Source organism: Atractosteus spatula, chromosome 2 (assembly GCF_055471065.1).
Source record: "Atractosteus spatula isolate fAtrSpa1 chromosome 2, fAtrSpa1.hap1, whole genome shotgun sequence".
Classification (NCBI taxonomy): Eukaryota; Metazoa; Chordata; class Actinopteri; order Semionotiformes; family Lepisosteidae; genus Atractosteus; species Atractosteus spatula.
In genome coordinates, this window is record NC_142707.1 from 34,791,160 (window position 1) to 34,809,360 (window position 18,201).

The 18,201-nt window shown below is 38.0% G+C and overlaps 1 protein-coding gene across 2 annotated transcripts in view; it reads right to left on the reverse strand.

Annotated features, from left to right (window-relative positions):
- The window catches only part of lpgat1 (lysophosphatidylglycerol acyltransferase 1), a 70,367-nt gene that overhangs the window by 4,028 nt on the left and 48,138 nt on the right, over positions 1 to 18,201 (reverse strand). The window lies entirely within an intron of this gene.

Here is an 18,201-nt window from a genome sequence, read left to right on the forward strand (position 1 = left end):
ATAGCTCTTTTGAGATTCCTACAGGACTCGGCAAGCATGCCCAGAGGGAGTGATCTGTCTGGCTACAGCATCTCAGACATTTGCCCTCCAGAGCACCAACAGCTTTCTCTGCCAAAATATAAATGAGCACAGGTGTGTCAAATTGGCCTTTCCCATATCTTGACTTTTATATGTACAACATCCAGTATGAGATCAGATGTGTATAAGAAATTAATATTTAACAGAGTAAATCCCGATTGGAAAGTTGCTAAATGCTAAGAATCATCATTTAAAATAGTCTATGCTTAACATATGATTGACTAAATGCAAAAACAGACTAAAACAGCCAGCTTCTGCTATGAATAACTGTGCAGTTCAGCTGCTTGTGCCAGAAGGTGTCCCTATTAGGCTGCATAGTTTAGGTTGTTTAAAGGCAAAGATGTACAGTACTGTCACAGTGAAACAGTAGCATTACAGGCATCACCTTTGAAGGAACCTATGCCCGTTATGAGTTAACAATTAAGCCTTCAAAAACTGTTTTACTGTTTTGTTCATTTCCAGCTGACCTAGGTTTCTTCAAGGTCTCTTGAGGTGTAATTCATGTCTCTTATGCTTAGTAAGCAACATGAAAGTGAACAGGGGTCTTAGTTAATTAAGATCTTGGTTAACTGCCTGAGGCTGACCTAACTGCTTAACCTTCTGACCTTGATTACACCTTATAAGGTAACAAACTGTTATTGACCAATCAAAAAAATGTATGTTTTTGTAAGGAAATCGTGCTCATCTTCAAAAATAAAAGCCTGTCGCTATCCTTAGAAAATTGTGAGGTTAACCTGTAAACTTTGCCCTCCTTTCTTCACTGAAATAAAAGAAATTTCCACCTTGATTTACCAGAGTCATGGTTTATTGAGAAAAGGGTCTAACACCATTAAACTGGGTTCACTAAAAAATGGACACACTGGGAGTTACTGTGCATGTAGGAGAAACACTACATACTATGTAACAGAATTCTAGTTCCTTCTACTGCAAATGAACAAAAAGAGGCTTTAGACTATAACTAAGAAATGCAACACTATCAGAGAAACCAGATCAATAAGATGAATAATCACAATGAGAAAGTAAAATGTGTCTTAAGATAGCAAGTGCCTAATAAGGTGTTTTAAGTAAAACATGCACAACAAAAAATTATTTGAAGTTTTACTAGAACAAAAATATTTTGAATTTGGACATCAACAAATGAATATGAGCCAACAAAAGGTTTTTGCATCCTATAATACATGTTCAAATACCTTTGTTCTGCCTCACCAGATCAACTATATAAGCAAAGGGTCCACCAAGAATCTGTAGTTTTCCTTTTGTTTCCAAAATGGAATTAAACTCCTTGAATAAGCAGATATGTGTCCCTAAATCGAAGAATGCCTAACATATCACAATAAAAAATGGTTTCTCTTCTGCAACTGTGTAAGTTGAGATCTCCTTAACATCTAGTGCCTTGCTAGAGACCTTTCCATGGGTACTGAATTATCACAAGAGCCTGTCCCCTGATAATTTATTTCCTCCAGAGTTTAGAACCCTAAGACAAAAAACCTATGGATAAATCAAATGAGATGACGATTACAATTCCTTACACTTCTTTCTTCTTGGAAAGAAAATGTTTTACCATTTTGCATCTTCATTTAGCAGATTCTGTTCAGCATGACTGGACAGCGGTGAGTTCATCTGGCAGATCTTAGGACACTAAAAAGAGCATTACGGAGATTCCAAAATGATTAATAGTGTAATTCAAATCTAAGACTAGCACTCAGGAATCCCATTTACTTTAATTGTTTGGTGTATTTACTTTTGCTAAATTATTACAATTCCTTGAAACAAAAGGCTCTTCATTTTCATGCTAGACAGGATTTACATTTGATCTCTAATAAAATGCCTGGATCTTCACAAAATCTGAGTCATCTAATATGTTTAAAAACCACAAACATGCTAAATATGTAAAATTGCTATAATGTAACCATAAATCAATTGGAACAGATATATCTATTTTAAAACAACAGATGGCTGGTCAAAGAATCAGATGGAAATACAGTAGCTACTGTTAATAAATAGCTTGAAGTTGCAGAGCAACTTCGAAAGACTGCTACATAATCATTCTTGTAGCCACAATGTACTTTTGCTGTAAGTACAGCAAAATGTCAATCACTAGAGGAACACGTATTATCTTTGTATCATTATTATATCCTTTGACTTCTTCACTTTCCAGAATACACAATGTACAGTCTTAAAGGGTCATATTGCTATTGCCCAGCCCTACTCTCACTGCTCCTTAACCAAGGTGTTAGTGTGAATACTTGCTTTATCACATGACGTTTTGTGTTTAAATAACTCAATTGTAAGTGATTTAGAATGTCTCCATCTATTGTACCAACTTCGCACAGTTGTGCTGGTAGGGTAAAGAGGTGATAAAGCACAGTCACCCTATTATACTCGTGTAAACAGAGTGGAAGCCACAGAGTGTTCGCATTGTTTCTGAAAAGCAAACACTAAAAGAGGACCTGATACATGTATGCACAACAGGAAACTACACTTCTAACCAAGACCTGGAGGCACATCTGTAACTAAATTGTTGTAGGCATACGATACCCAACTGTATTTATGAAGTTGATACCCTGGGTCTTTCAAGAAACAGCTCGATGAAATCCTTGGATCAGTTAGCTACTGACCAATTAGGATAAAAGAGCTAAATGATCAGTCACTGCTTGTAACTTATCTTGTTAACTAAAAACTTGTTCCATTCTAAGTAGACACTTTGTAGTCAGAAAATGAAACTTGAGGTCAAGTCATTTGTAACTTATCCAGCAGTTTCATGAAAGACACCCGGGTAACAGCTTCAACAACATGGCTGGGAAGCTTGTTCCAAACTCCCACAATTCTTTGGTTGACACTTTTATCCAAAATTACTTATATGAGCACTCATTTATGCATCTGTGAAATTCACTGGACAAACTTGGGTGAAGTACTGTACCTTGCTCAAGGGTATAAGAGCAGCATCTCACCTGGGAATTGAACCCAAACATTCTAGTTACGAGCCCTGAACGCAAATCATTGCTCCAAAATGTAAATGGCAACTATTTCTGGGGCATTCTCTCGTGCCTCTAGAGAACTTGCAGGTCACCCGATGTTCTAAGTGCCACTCATCATTAAACAAAGGCCTGGAATGAAGATACAGCACCCTCCAGGACTAGGTGTGTACAGTATATCAGTGAAATATCTAGTACTCAACACTTTTGCAAAAAGTTGGTTCTATAACTATTAGAAAGGAAAATTATACTAAAGGGGTACCCAGCAGGCACAGTAAATAAATGTCCTTGTTATTTTTGCTAAATGGCTTATTGTAGTATATAGTGCAAGGTTATCCATATCCCACTCAGGTAAGAAGATTAACTTCAGGAGGCATTATTAAGAGCCAGAGATCACACAGTCTGAGCTAGATGAGGACAGTACACATGATACTGTATATCAATTCCCCTTAGGCAACATTTATTCTGCATTTCTCTTAGACGTTCAAGCTATGGTGTCTTTTTACTTAACAGATCACCCCAGATGAACAAGTGGTATCATTGAGGAAACACTGGAGCCCTAAGAGGATGTTGCTGATGAGGTCCAGGGAGATTTTATGGATATAAATACCAAGTTCTAATTAAGTCCATAAACTTTCTGTTCTTGTGGTCTAACCCCACTAGTTAACCAACAAGCCATATATAGAAAGTTTTGGATAAAATACAGATGGGGCCAAAGTCTTATTGAAAAAGAAAGTTACAAAAATATTGCTGGCTTAATACTTAACCCTGCCAGGTATTAGCTAATACTTAACAGTGCCTGCCAAAACAGACAGGTTAACTTCAATCACAGGGAAGCTGGGTATAAAACGTGCTATGATTGGTCACAGATATAGTGTTGGCTTAAGAACTACAACTCCCATAAAACCCAATGGGGGACTCCCAGACAGTGTCTTCATCACAGTGCCTAAGCTGCCAGGCTGCAGTGATGTCTAGCAGGTCCCCCTAAGGACTGGCAGCTTAGAAAAAACCATGGGAGGGATTCCAGAGCACAAGTCTGGAGTCCTGCAAGCTGGTAGCAAGGATCTAACAACCCGCCTGCATGAGGCACTATTCTACACCTGTAACCTGGTTACACCAGCATTAAACTCCAGCAGCTAATATTTTGGAGCAAAACAAAAAAACAAATATAAAAGCCTGTAACAAATCAATTCCCACAATTACAATCATTATTTTGAACGGAACATGCTAAAAGATTTATTTGTAAGCAGACAGTATAGAGATGATGGTACTTTTGTTTTAATCAACGCTCATTTATAAAGCAGGTTAGCTGAGGACAACAACCTGTGGAGACAAGAAAAATGTTCATTAAATAATTTATCAAGCAATTCTAAATGAGATGGAAACAGGATCCTTTCTAGTTAAACAAATGAGCTGTTTAAGAAGATGCCTTACAACCTCAAAATCTCTTGCTAAGCTCTCGTAATTGGTTGCTTTTGTGAAGCTTGGCCGGATGTCTTCAACTGAAAGAGGTGCATGGTGATAACACCCAGCTGTGATCAGGATGGACAAAGGAAAAGAGCACTTCAGGATGACCTGCCTTCAGCTGCCATTTCTCAAGACATAAGGAGAATCAATGTTTTCATCCAGCACTGCACTGCAGACATACTGAAGAACATTTTCTTTTTCTATGCATCTTAGAATTGGAAATCTTAAGAATTCAAACTTGTGTGTTAAATATTTTGTCTTAAATATACAGATTTTAAGGCATTTTCCTTAAAGTGATACTCATTAGTTTTTATTAACATTAACTGTCCAGTAGGATACAAGAGATAAAATTATAAAGTTATATATGAAATTCAAAGGGCTTTTAGCCAACATCCAACTACAGTAAGTACCTACGTGTCAAACCATCCAAACCAAACAAAGAATGTATACACAGGAAGACTCATAAAATTACGAGTGTCACTCTTTGATTGATTCTTAAAGCAAGGATGAGCATTGGAGAAATCCTTCCTCTTAACCAACGATTTAGCCCAAAGACATTTGAAGGGGGGAATTCCCAAAATCATTTTTTTCTCAGGATGCCAGTGAAGTGCAGAGCCCAATTTAAAAGTACATTAAACATTTCTGGAATCACGTCCATAACATGGTTGTTAAGTGCTCCTTCTGGGTTATTTTGTCTGTGCATTGTATCCTCGTGCATTGTGGTTCAATGTCAAACAGCAGAAGTTTAGTTTTGTGACTTGTCAACCAAGCAAGCAGTACTCAGGGCAGAAGGTCTTGACAGCATCATTAATTCCAAATCCACCACTGACTACATAGGTATTTAGTCTAGAACTTAAAAATCTGCTGACAAACATCAAGGACCACAGGTCTGTTGTTTCAGTCCCAGCCCTGAGTGGTTAATACAGAGCAGCAAACAGAAACATACACCCTATCCACTGCACAGGGAAAAGAAAAATCTTTGAATCAGCCAAAAGAAATGGGCTTTTCTTAATTTTGCCATTCTTCAAAATTTATCAAACATACCAACATTGCTTTCAGCACTTTCCTTCTCCAATGAGTGAAGGGCTGAAAAAAAGAAACCCAAGGACAGGCCACCCCCCTACATCACAGACAGGTGCAGTGATTAGAGCAGCACCATTGAAGATAAATGCCCTATTAAAAAAAGAATGCCAATATGATGAAGTCAGTTCCTTTATTGGTTATCTCAACTGTGACTCCATTAACACACAGTTATCGTCTCACTGCCTCCAGACAAAAGCCTTTTCCCATTTACCTGTCAAGGCCACCTCTTAGCAACCAATGCTTCCGGCTGAATCCTCACGAGATTTCTACATCTCCTCTGCCCATCTCAGTGTCTGAGTGCTCCCATCAGTCTGCTGTTCACAGAGCAGTGCGCTCTTACCTGCTACCTCCCACTACAGCGAGCAGGCTAGCTCACCACCAGGCACGTCTCATTTCAGGCACAGCAATCAATCATTGTTTTCTGCTTTCTAATTCACCCCTTGGTCTGGCTCACTTCTCACTCTTCTCAATTAGTCTGCAACATAACCACGTATATGAGATCCAATGACAACCACGTAAACTGAAATCAAGTTTCTTTTTGTGCCAGGCAGATGAACTAAAGGCTGTTCCTTCAAAATTAAGTGCTTGTCAACTAAGCAGAATCAACACTAATATTGGAATACATCCCACCTGTGGTTAAAAATCTGTCTTAATGGTAGAACCTAAGAGATATTGTCAAATAAAGAGATGAACAGTTTGATTTTTGCTTTTCATTGGCTGACAATGGTCTGCTTTTCATTACTTTTTTCTGTTGCTGGACCTTTGGAAGAAAGGTCTTTGAACTACAAGGCCTTTCACACTGTTCCAGGAGTTGACAGTGACAAATAGGAATACCTCTGATAATCTGAAAGCAAAAAAAATGCTTTTCATCAAGTGGACCACACCAGAACAAAAGACCAGAAGGGAAACTCTTTTAGGGCCCCTAACATAACAGTTGCCCCAAGTTTTTATATCCACAATGGCAGTGCTCTGAGTAAATACAAACACCATGATTGGAAGAGGAAATATTATCTGTGACTGTTATTTCTTGCTTGCAAAGAGGCCCACAGACTACATAATGACATGTTTGAGTTAACAAGCACATTTTATTCCAAAGTGGGCATAACAGGCTTAAATACTTGAAGGCACAAATAATTCCTCTGTCATTCCACACCCACAACATTTTGTATTTTTATAAGCCACAGATATCTATAATCTACTTGATGTTGACTATCACCAAGCACAGGGGGCGATATAAGCATTATTTAAAATTTCCTCGGCTGTAAATATGGTGAAGACATACAGTCAGAATCGCTGCACTAATAGGAATGAGAAGAGGATATTCCAAACAGATGCCCAGGCTACCTGTTCTGTGATAGTTTAGATCGAATAATCTTCTCTTCAAACATGCAGCAGTGTAATACATAAATCCCAGGAGAAGGAGAAGGAGAAGGAGAAGGAGAACAGAACTCCATTATTAACCCATCCCACCCCTTTGGGATAATATATAACTTTGTGAGGCAAGCCCTCATACAGAATTCCTTATCTCTCAAAATTTAAAACATCAGACTTCATTCCTGTTAGAACTTCATTAATTAATTGCAGACATCTCTTCATTCGCAGAAGGATGTGACTACAAGAACTGGGGCCTATTTCCCACAGTGCAACACATCTCCATCGATTCCTGCAAGGAGTAAGCACATGTTGCAATGGACATTGACTTATTTTAATAAAGAGGAAAAATCACTTGGTAAACCCCCAGAACGAACAGTGTTCATACAAAGCTTCTGAAAACCTTCAAAATATGTTTAGGTTTGTGATGGACACAATACAACCTGTGGGACCCACCATCAAGCCATAAGAGGTAGCCTAGTTTCTCAAATTTGGAAAATTGAGAGTGTTTCTTTTACCAGGCATTTTCTTTTACCCTCACAATGTTGGAGAAAGCTACTTTTAAAAAGCCATACATTAGATTTACAAGTTACTTGTGTAAGGAATACCTTTTTTAAATTACTACAGAGTTGGGGGAAATTTTGAAACCAATGACTTTTAAAAAAATTTCCACCCACTGGCCAATCTTAAAAAGTAATCTCTTATACAAGTAACTGTAGTGGTTCTAATGTTTACTCCATTAACAGAAATTTTCCCTCGAATATACATAACTGTACAAAGCACATAAAACTAAGGAATTCTAGCACCTCAACAGTCTTCATCCTTGTGAAAACCTCATATGAGTTCACTTGCTAATTGCACTCTCGTTCTGACTAAAGGTTGGAGAGGCTCTTCATTTAAAAATATAACTGATAACTGTACACGTATTTCTCATATTAAAGATGCCTCGAACCATGGAATTCAGTCACATTAACAGTCACATCCTTGAAAATAAGAGGTGAATGTATTACAGCTTTATTATTAGGTTTAGCAATTTTAAATTGCTAAGTGCTTCAAAATGGAGAGCTGGGTCAAATATGCAAATTAAAATATCCCTTTAGAATAAAAGGCCAGCATTTCACAAAGGTTTCAGTTACACTACAAAATATATTTAACAAAAAGACTGCAAGTCTGTTTATAATTCATGATTATATGACAGATAATTTTAAATACAAGCTGGTTTATTCACATCCTAAATATCTAAAAACTACTAAAAACTGTTGTGCCATCTGCAAGGATCATAAAGTCCTTCTTTAAAAAATGTTCTACAGGCAATTTCAATTCATTTCCTCTGTAGATTTCCCCCACATGTAGAAATCCAGCCTAATGTTTTTTATTCTATTATTCTAGTGTCACAGTCATCTCATGCTTAGTTTAAAGTCATCGCATTGTTAGTGTTTTATAACCATGCTAGAAGTTGTTAACATGTACATTTAGCATAGCAAGCTAACCTCCTTTGAATAACAGTCACATATGACTATTCAGTTTATCACTAACAAGCATGGACAGTTTCAAGTGCCTCAAGCACCAACAGAAATATTCCAGGATAGGGACAGACATTGAAATGCATTAACAGTTGTTTAAAGAAAATGTACTCCTTTCTGGTGTAATCAAGCTCTGGAGCAAAACCACACAGGCACAAAGGAGTTTCCATAGTAACCCACTTGGCAGAGTAGGGAATGTAAACTTGAAACCCTCCCATATAGCTCGCCAACAGACGAGAACTAATTTCTGCCACTTACACTGTAGATTTCACTGGGATTATATTGCAATTTGTGAACAGAAAAATGACGGGGGGGGGGGGTTTAAATACTGGTTTGTCCACTACTGCAGAAGAGGCTGATCATGCCTGAACCACATCCCCCAGAATGCAATGGGGAATGCCTTGCCACCCTCTGCAGCCTGACCAACTGATGGAAAATGGGCTAAAAGAAATTTCCTAGACTGACAAGCAAAAATAACCTTTTTTATCCTGAACAGAGAAGACTACAAGGAGATCTGATTCTTGTTTGCAAAATCCCCAAGGGCCTATGCAGCTTCAATGCACTTGTTCAGAATGGAACAGAAAAGTGCATTTAGAACTGGGACCAAGAGGTGTTTTTTATTCCCCAAAGGCTTAGGGGAGTCTTGAAACAAGCTGTTTAGACATCAGCAATTCCCAAATTGGGAAACACACGAAAAAGAAAAAAAAGATTTTTAATATCAAATCCAAACAAAACCATTTAAAATGGCCATGTCTCTGTATATGTGGTCATTGGAATACCCTGCCATTCTGCGCATTATTTTGCGATCCGCAATCGATAAGGGCTAAGATGAGGGATAAAAAAATCCCATTTCGGATCTTACTCATCACTGCAGTAAGTATTAAATGTCATTAATGTCAACGCTGGAAAAGGATGTTATTTAAAGGGCAAAGGAAATGACCTGTGAGAACAGGCCAATAAAAATTTCTTATTGGAGTGGTGTGCCCCATTAAAACAACAGCAAACCAGCTCTGCTACAAATCTTATAAACTCAAGCCTTTTTCTTAAAATGTAAAGGATATATCCTGGAAAAGAGGTCAGGACAACTCGGTATGGGCCTTAATTGAGTTGGACTACAACTGAGTCGTAACATACGTAAACTATACATTAAAAGGATATGACACTATTTTGTTCACCATTAAACATTTATAAATCTGCAGTGTGAGCTCAAGTTTTATCAATTCAATTAAATTTTAATTTAAAAATATAGGTCTCTCCTTTTTCTCAAAATCATAATTTCTTCAGCAATGAGTCACTGCCTATGAATGCTTTACTTGATTGTAAACCTAAAATGAGGTCTAGCCAAAACCAGACACTGGTGCATTGTTTTCTCACTGGAGTGAAATTAATCTACCCACATGGAAGAGGCCAGTGAGCTTGTTTGAGCGGCTCCCTTTTCTTATACTGTTGCAGAGACTCAGCTAATCCTTTCTTTGGCAGTTCAGAGACAGAAGTCTTTTTTTCCCTTTTTTTTTACAGTGGGTTCTCGCCTCTCCCACAAGACACGTCTGGCCCCATATCAACTGTTAAAGGACACAAAGCCAGCCGATTGCCTGCTATGGCTTTCCAAGTTCAAAGCTGTTTCATCTCCCCCGGTCTCCATGGTAACTAATTAAATAGCCCCTTCACACTTTTTGTTGATGTGCTCATTCTAATCAGCGACATAACACTTGAAAACATTCACGATAAGTCCTGCAGAAGCAGGCCTACTAGAGCTGTGTACCACAGTGACTTATTTTTTATCTCCTCCACATAAACAATATAGTAACAGGCTAGAAAACAGGCAATTTTAAATGTGAAGGATGTATAAAACACACACTGCTGTATCATTCAAGAAAAATCACTAGCACTCTATTTAAAAAATCACATATTTTTATACCTGAAAGGCCTTTCATTATTTAGCCTTCGATATTGCCTTGGACTGTGAAAAATGTTTCCCCAGAGGAATTCAGTGTCTACCGCAGTATAAACGTCGACCGCAGCTCTCAAAGACAAAACTACACATTTACTGGCACCCAGGAAGTCACAAGTCCCTGGTTGATGATACCTTGGCAAGTTCGGTAGTTTCAACCTGACGTCAGCAGAATTAAGGCAACTGTCATTAGCTGGGGAAACCTGGAGACTGGAGTACACTACCAAACTGGCTACATGGGTCAAGCAGCCTTTAAGTTCCTGTTTTTATGATTAATGTCACAGCACGGACTGCAAACAGAAATAGCTCGACTCTAAGGATTCAAACTGTGCCTTAGGGCAGCAGTATGAAGGAGCAGTCAGGACTCTTGGTTCATAACTGCAAGGCTGTAGGTTCAAGCCCAAGGGAACACCCGCTGTTCGATACTTGAGCATGATTATTCACTCGGATTGTGACTGTAAAACATCCCTCTGTATAAATGGGTACAAATGTAATTTTCCCTGCAAAAAAATAGATTCATATCAATAACAAGAAAAGTGTGTGTACTGGAGAAACCCTTGGGATTCTGATGTTTTGGGCAAGCACTGACTCGGATAACTACTACTTATTAATAATGTAACGTCTATGACGTACCAGCTGATAGAACTGAATCTCAAAGTAATACACAGTAGATCCTATATTTTCCTGGCTTTTGAGGCAAAGTTAAAATACAGTTTTACCCACTACAGCCACGTAAAACAACATGAGCTCTACAGTGCATTACAACTGGGAATGAGAATGAAGTTTACAAATGAAGTAGAGTTTGTATAAAGGTTGAACAAAGCAATTTGACATAATGATCTAAAAATATGCAGACAAGCCAAAGTCATACAATCAAGTTATCAAAACTGTTCAACAAAAAGGGAAGGCTATTCATTTTTTTAGTGTTTTTTCAGTTTTTAAAGACACTTAACAAAAACCAAACATTTCAAAACAGACCCCCTCAGACGTACTAAAAAACATACAATAAAAAGTATCATTGTTTACTACAAATTGCAACTGTTCTAATGACTTTCACAGATTGGTCTTCTGGACTAAACAGTGCCTTAGCCAATTCATACTGTGCTGCAAAATGAAATAACTTTTAAAATGACCACAGAAGTTAGAATATTATGCATTTCTTGTGGACATACTGCATAAATCTTGTACTGTATCGATCAGAGATATGTGAACCTGCTGGCCTTTTATTTTAACATCATATTTCAACTAAAATGAGCACTAAGATTCGTTTTTCCCTACAATGACACTCATCCCTGTGCAGGTAGAGTTAAAAAGTCACATATTTTATTTAAAAAGCGGATCTGACATTTCAGGAGGAGGTTCCTGTCGGATCAGCCTTTTTTTTAAATAAAATGCAAAGGAATGATCTTTATCTTGATGACAATGGCATCTTTGTTGTTGTTTTTTTGCAGTTAACTATTGTTCGGGCTATAGTTGATTTTGAGGCCTGTTAGTTAAGTAATACTTTCTTTTTCCCCCCCAAGACCTTTACAAAACCCATGGAGGAGAAACAAGCCTGTTTTCTTCTTTCGGGAGAATAACAACTGCCATCACAAGAATAAGTCAAGGGCAATCCAATAAGTAAAATAACAGGAACTCTTAGTCAAAAACACATTACCACAGTGGGTTTGATTAGGGAGAAACCCTGCAACATAATCATTAACTTCATCAGGCTAACCATTCATGGTAATGCCATGTGTTTGTTTAAAAATGGTAGTGGCCCAAACCTGTATGCTGCTGTCATCTGTTGGATCAGTGTGGCATGCCATTCATCAGGAGCAGGCAATAGCCTGCCCACCTGCCTCACAGGCCTGACCTGGCACCCCGAGATTCGCATCTATTTGGCGACTTGAGCACCTTTCCAGCAGACAATTCGCAAGTGGCAGTAGAGTGCAGTGAGAAAAATTGATTTACACCACTGCCTCATTATTAATGCTAAATAATAATACCTAGGTCCCTGTAGATATAAAACCATTACTGTACATTGAAATGCCCAGTCCTCATCAGCTTAATGATTTGATTTAAATGTAAAAATTGAAAAAAGGTCTCTTAGCTGAGCGGACCTGAAAAAAAGAAGCCAGAACTAACGAGATGCAGGCTGTACAAGTTTTTTTTAAGGATGGATGGGCTGTGTGCTGTTAACATAAAAGGGCAGCTGAACAGCTCAAATTAAACACTAAAGCAATTGGTGTCAAACAACAATCCTTGCCATCATAATACTGGGACAAAATGACCCTCTGTAAATAGTAAGCACCAAGTTACATTAGATTTGTGGAACACAGCTCCCTGGCATAGTAGCAGCTCTGGGAAGACACTGCTGGCAGCAACAGTACCCTCAGGTCTCTGAGCTGAGCAGCAACACATGGGTCCTGTTTGTTCACTTTACTTATCGTTGAAATCAATATGAAGTTTGTTCATATTGAACAGAAGGGTAGCAAAAATGATGTCTCTGAGTAACTGAGTAGCAGGATAATAATATTGGCAGCCACACATATCTTGGTAAACAATGGAACAAGGTAGTTCAGTTAACTTCGTGTCACTCATCACTGTGACCGTTACATACTGTAAATAAGTAACGCAAAAATTGCCTGTTGGTGATCATTTCAAACTGCTGTTTAAATGAAATAAGGTAGATGGCAGTACAGATAAAAGCTTTCTCTGTTAGTGGTATTCACCAGGACTTTGTGAGAGGGTTCTGGAAAGTGTTTTCTCTACGTCCTCGACAGATGATCACAATATGTAACAGATGATTAAATGAAATACATATAATTTTCCCAAAGGGTAATAGGTCTCAGAGCAAGGGAGATGAAGGGAGATTTCTCCCAATGCAGGTGTTGTTTCAGGCATGGCTTTCACCTTTAGTACACAAGTGGATGTCTCAGCGGGACTAATAGCTACAGAAGTGATGTCACCGTCTTCTGAAATCTAGACAGTGTAAAACTCTGCCATGGTTTAGCATCTTTGAGTTAAAAATCAAAACAGAAATGCAGAGGAACACTCTCAATACATCCAAACCCCCTTCAGCAAGTCACTCACTGCTAATGAACAAGATGGCTCTTTCATCCCTTTCCGTGAACCCACTAACCTAAGGAGCTGGTGACGCTGGAGGACAAAGTCCATTGCAAGCACAGACAAACCAGCAGGATGTTATCAGACACGGATGATGCCTTTATCCGCCAGTAGCATTAATGATTAACTATAAATGGTAAATAGAATATTATAATTCCCAAATGTCGTCCACAAGCACCAGGAGGGTCTGAAAATGTCACGGAGTACAAGCCCTGTTTATCTAAAAGGAAGTGGGCTGGCCATGGTGGCACAGTGGGATGTGAACACTATTGCTTGATAACTCTAATCTGTGCAGGTGTAAATCTGGGGGCTTATTAAATAAAATACTGCACGCAGAATACTTCAAAAGGGAGAGATAAAACTCCCATGATGACGATAGAAGCTGCTGACCTTTAATCTTCACAAACCTTTGCACTTCATTATTCTAAGGGTTGTGGAAGTATGGAACAAGCTACCTAGCCATGCTGTTAACCTGATACTCTGGCTTCTTTCTTAATTAAGCATTAAGGCAAATGGTTTTGTGATAATTCAGGTAACCACAGTTTGTAAACTATGATGGATCCACATTGCTAAATTGTGCAAACAAGTCAAGGTAAAAAAAAGACTCATGAAAGTAGATCTCCGGGTCCAATTCCAATTTTACCCTTTTTAATCCATAAACAATAAATTCATTGTTTTCTGAACACTTTGTGAAAAATGTGCAACATAATAGCTACATTGCCTTCTGCTTGATTTCATATTCACCATTCTCACAATACTAGAGGGCAACAATTTCCCTGGAGCAAAAAATCTTTGAAAAGGCACTTTTCATGTATCAATACTGTACATGCTAACTAAAAAGGAACAATGTACAGTAGATTTATGTATGAATGTAGGGATACAGCCACTGTCCCTTTTTGTTGTTGAGAAAACTACATTCAGGCTGTTCCTGGCCGTTTTCACTTCACAGTAAGTGAAGGACAGCAGATGTGATTGAAAGAGACAGGACCAAGTGCTCATTCCACTTGTGAGGAATTGTGCCATCTTTCAGTAAATGATGAGAGCTGATCAAACATGCATATACTAGAATACCATATATATATATATCAGGTATATATTAAATTATATAGGATTCAAACGACTCTTTACAGAAGTTGTCTTAGTAACAGTAGAGTAACTTGATCGGATCTTTGACTAATATGACCTGCCCTAATATAGTCGTACATTTACTGCATCATGCCTCAAACATACATTGTTTGATAAGTCCATACTTAATCACCAGTGAATTACTAAACATACTTTATAGAAAGCAACTCTCAATTAATCTGAGTCAAGACTTTGGGCTTTTTTCAGATGTGTCATGATATAAGAAATAATTAATGAAATTTATTTTACCTTAAAAATGAAGGCAAACTTTTAGCCTGTTTAATTTTAGGGAGAAAGTGGTTAATGACACCATAATGGAGCTCATTATAATGCTTACAGTTTATTTCCCCTTGCACCCTTAAAAGTGATGGCGATACACTTGCAATGCAGGTGGCATAAGAGAAAATAAAATGACCTAGCAAGCAAAAGCACTATAAATCACTTTCACCCTCGTTCTGTTGATGCCATCAGTTAATATGCCCTCAAAATGCACACATGTACAGTACGTAGAAAAATGTACTGTAGATATCACAAACATTAACATCTTTCACCAGGTGCCTGGGACAATCATATCTAATTCTGAAATTAAAGGGCAAAATTAGACTGTGAAAGGTAATTTTCTTGTGGGGAACAAGCTTTTGACTGAATAATGGCCATCAGTGCTTTCTATTTCTTTCCCCTCTTGGCATCTTACTCTTGCAATTTCAAAGGGCTTATACAGCCACCTGGTAAATTCCAAACACTACGAGTGAGTAATTAAGTAAAGGTGCACAGCATTCCTGAGCTGAATACAATATTCATTCACATACCCTGCTTGATTTCGACAAAATGCACAAAAGGTACAGTTCATTTTTGTTCAGCTACGTTTGATGAACAACTTGGGAAAACAAAACGGCACCCAATGTTCACATGGCACTGTAACTTAGCCTTTTTCACCTGATCTGCTCTTTGAAATATGGAATTAAAAAGACCCAACACATAAACAAAGGTACTGTATACACAGGATGATGCACTAGTGAAGCAGGCAATATTATCTACTAAGTGGGCAACACAAGATGGTACTGGGTTTTTCCCAACAGGTATAGAGTGCAGATTAGCCTAGTTCATCTGTTCAAGAGGTGCATAACCCACCTCATGTCTTCCCTTCTTTCCACCAGTCACCTTTTATCGGTCAGTTATTGGTTAGGCAAACACTGTTACCCAGGATGACTTACAACACACATAAGGTTTATGTGCAAGGACAAACCTTATGGAAAACCATACAAATGTCATAAAGTAAAACAAAGTTAAAAAAAAAGCTGAAAGTTTAATAAAAGCTAACAGAATAAAAAGCAGTAAAACATCTGGTATTCCTTACAGTGAACACAAGCAATTGTTGAATTACCAGGTGGAGAATTAAAAACCAAAGTGCAGTGCAACACAAGGATTACTGAATATGCTCCAGAAGCATGACTGCCTTCCATCCTTTGACAATGTTTATTTCAGACTTCAGAGGCAGCTACTACACCCTGTTGGGGACACGGGTATGATAATAATGTCTTTACACATAAATGATTAAAGGCAAAATGCTTTAGCAGAGAGCAGCTTAAATCTTTGATGTGTTAAAGTTTCAAAACCAATCTTACAATCTGCCCATCTTGTAAGAGCGTGACAGAAGACCTAGTTACTACACAGCAGCTAAAAGGACTGCTTCGAAAGCTTAAAATAGTGAGCCCCGACGCACAGAATTGTCAGTGACACACAACTGGCATTATATATATTAGAAACAGTATACATTTTAGTTTGTCTACAACCAAAATGGTACAATTAAAATGAATTCCAAATTGTGTTAAAAATCTAAGCAGTCTAAAAAAGTCCAAAATTAACATACCTTTATATTTACTGTACATTAAAACAAGCTAACAAGAAAACTACAAAAAAGATTTACTTAAGTGCATGAATCAAAGTTAATAATTAAGAGTTTTACATTTACCAGATATTACATTACAAAGTCAAAATGTATGGGATGAAGATTCTTCATGACAGCAAGAAGGAGTGGAGGCGATAGTGTTAATCCACAATGGTGGTTATATCACAGGCACGTTTACTGCAGTTTTTTTACAGATAAGCAACTTCATACTGTAGAGAGAGACAAATGAAGCCTCCCCCTAAGATCTCTCAATGGAATAGTGTGGCACGTTACCACTCACCATATTTATTCCTTAAATATGTTTATAACAATCCAGCAAGCCAGCCAGAAAATAAAATGGTGACATCTTGTCCTGAGCTCCTTAACTAAACAAAAATTTTAAGTAGTGTTTTCAAAAACGGCTCACAAACTGTATGTTTCAGTTCATGACCACGATTTTGTTGGAAAATACAGTTCTGTGTTTATAACTCACAAAACTCCAGTTTACTCCACTGTTGTCACCCTGGCATGCTTCTTGATTCATGATTTTTGCACATATTAAAATTAACTAAAAATGAGGGGGGAGAAAAAGCAACTTAAAGCATCAGCTCCTTAGAGCCTCAGTCTTCGATGTGTTCAATTAGACGTCCTAAATTCCCTCTCAGTTCAAAAGATGAAGGAATTCCTTACTTCTCCACCTGTTCTGCTGCATGCTGGTAAATAAATGGCTGCAAGGCAGAAATTTTAGAGACCAAATCTCAAGGCTGAAGCTACACTGGAGTGCCTTAAGAATAAGAAAACGAAAGTCCTTCAGTGGCCAGACCCGCCTCGAATCCTGTTGAGAACGGAGTACATCTGTCAAGACAAATGTGCAAAAACTGCACCAGTCTGGTGTTAAAAGTTGATAGAGACTTACTCAAAAAGAAAAAGCTGCCAAAGGTGCTTCAAGCAAATACGGAGTTTGCAGGTCTAAATACTTTTGCAATCAACTTCTCATTTTTTCTGTCCAGTTTTTGTAACTTTTACTGTATCATATCGTACCCTGGAAGTATTCAGTTTGGTTTTTCCAGTTTTGAAAAACAAATACTGAAAAAAGTGAACAGAATATTTTCTTATGGCACTGTTTTATGTATTTCCCATTAAAACCATTACTGGAGAGATCTCACAGGGGGTGGGCAATTGCTCAAATGTGCGCTTCTTTAATCAGGTCAAAAAAGATTCAATAGATAAGGTTTATGAAAAAAATACAGACATTCTTTTAGGAACCCATTTCATTGTTCCTGTTTTCAGGGAGCATTTGTTGGAAAAGGGTGAGCCACTTCTGCTCTCTTGCTGTAATCAATCCATAGAAAATGCATTCAAGTTACCAGCAATGACCATCATATATGACATCACTGTTTAAGAAGAACACCTAGAAATAAAAGGAATGGATTTGGCCCATCTAGCCCATTCATACTGGGCACTGAAATCAAGGATCCTAGGCTGTCATCAGCCAGGGCATCGGCTTTGAATGTTGTTCCATTCTCTCACACCCCTGTGGGTCAAGCAGTCCCTCCTGTTCTTAGTTTTAAAGAGTTTAAAGCTATGCCAACCTGTATTTTTAATATAATTCTTAACATACGATTAAAGCTG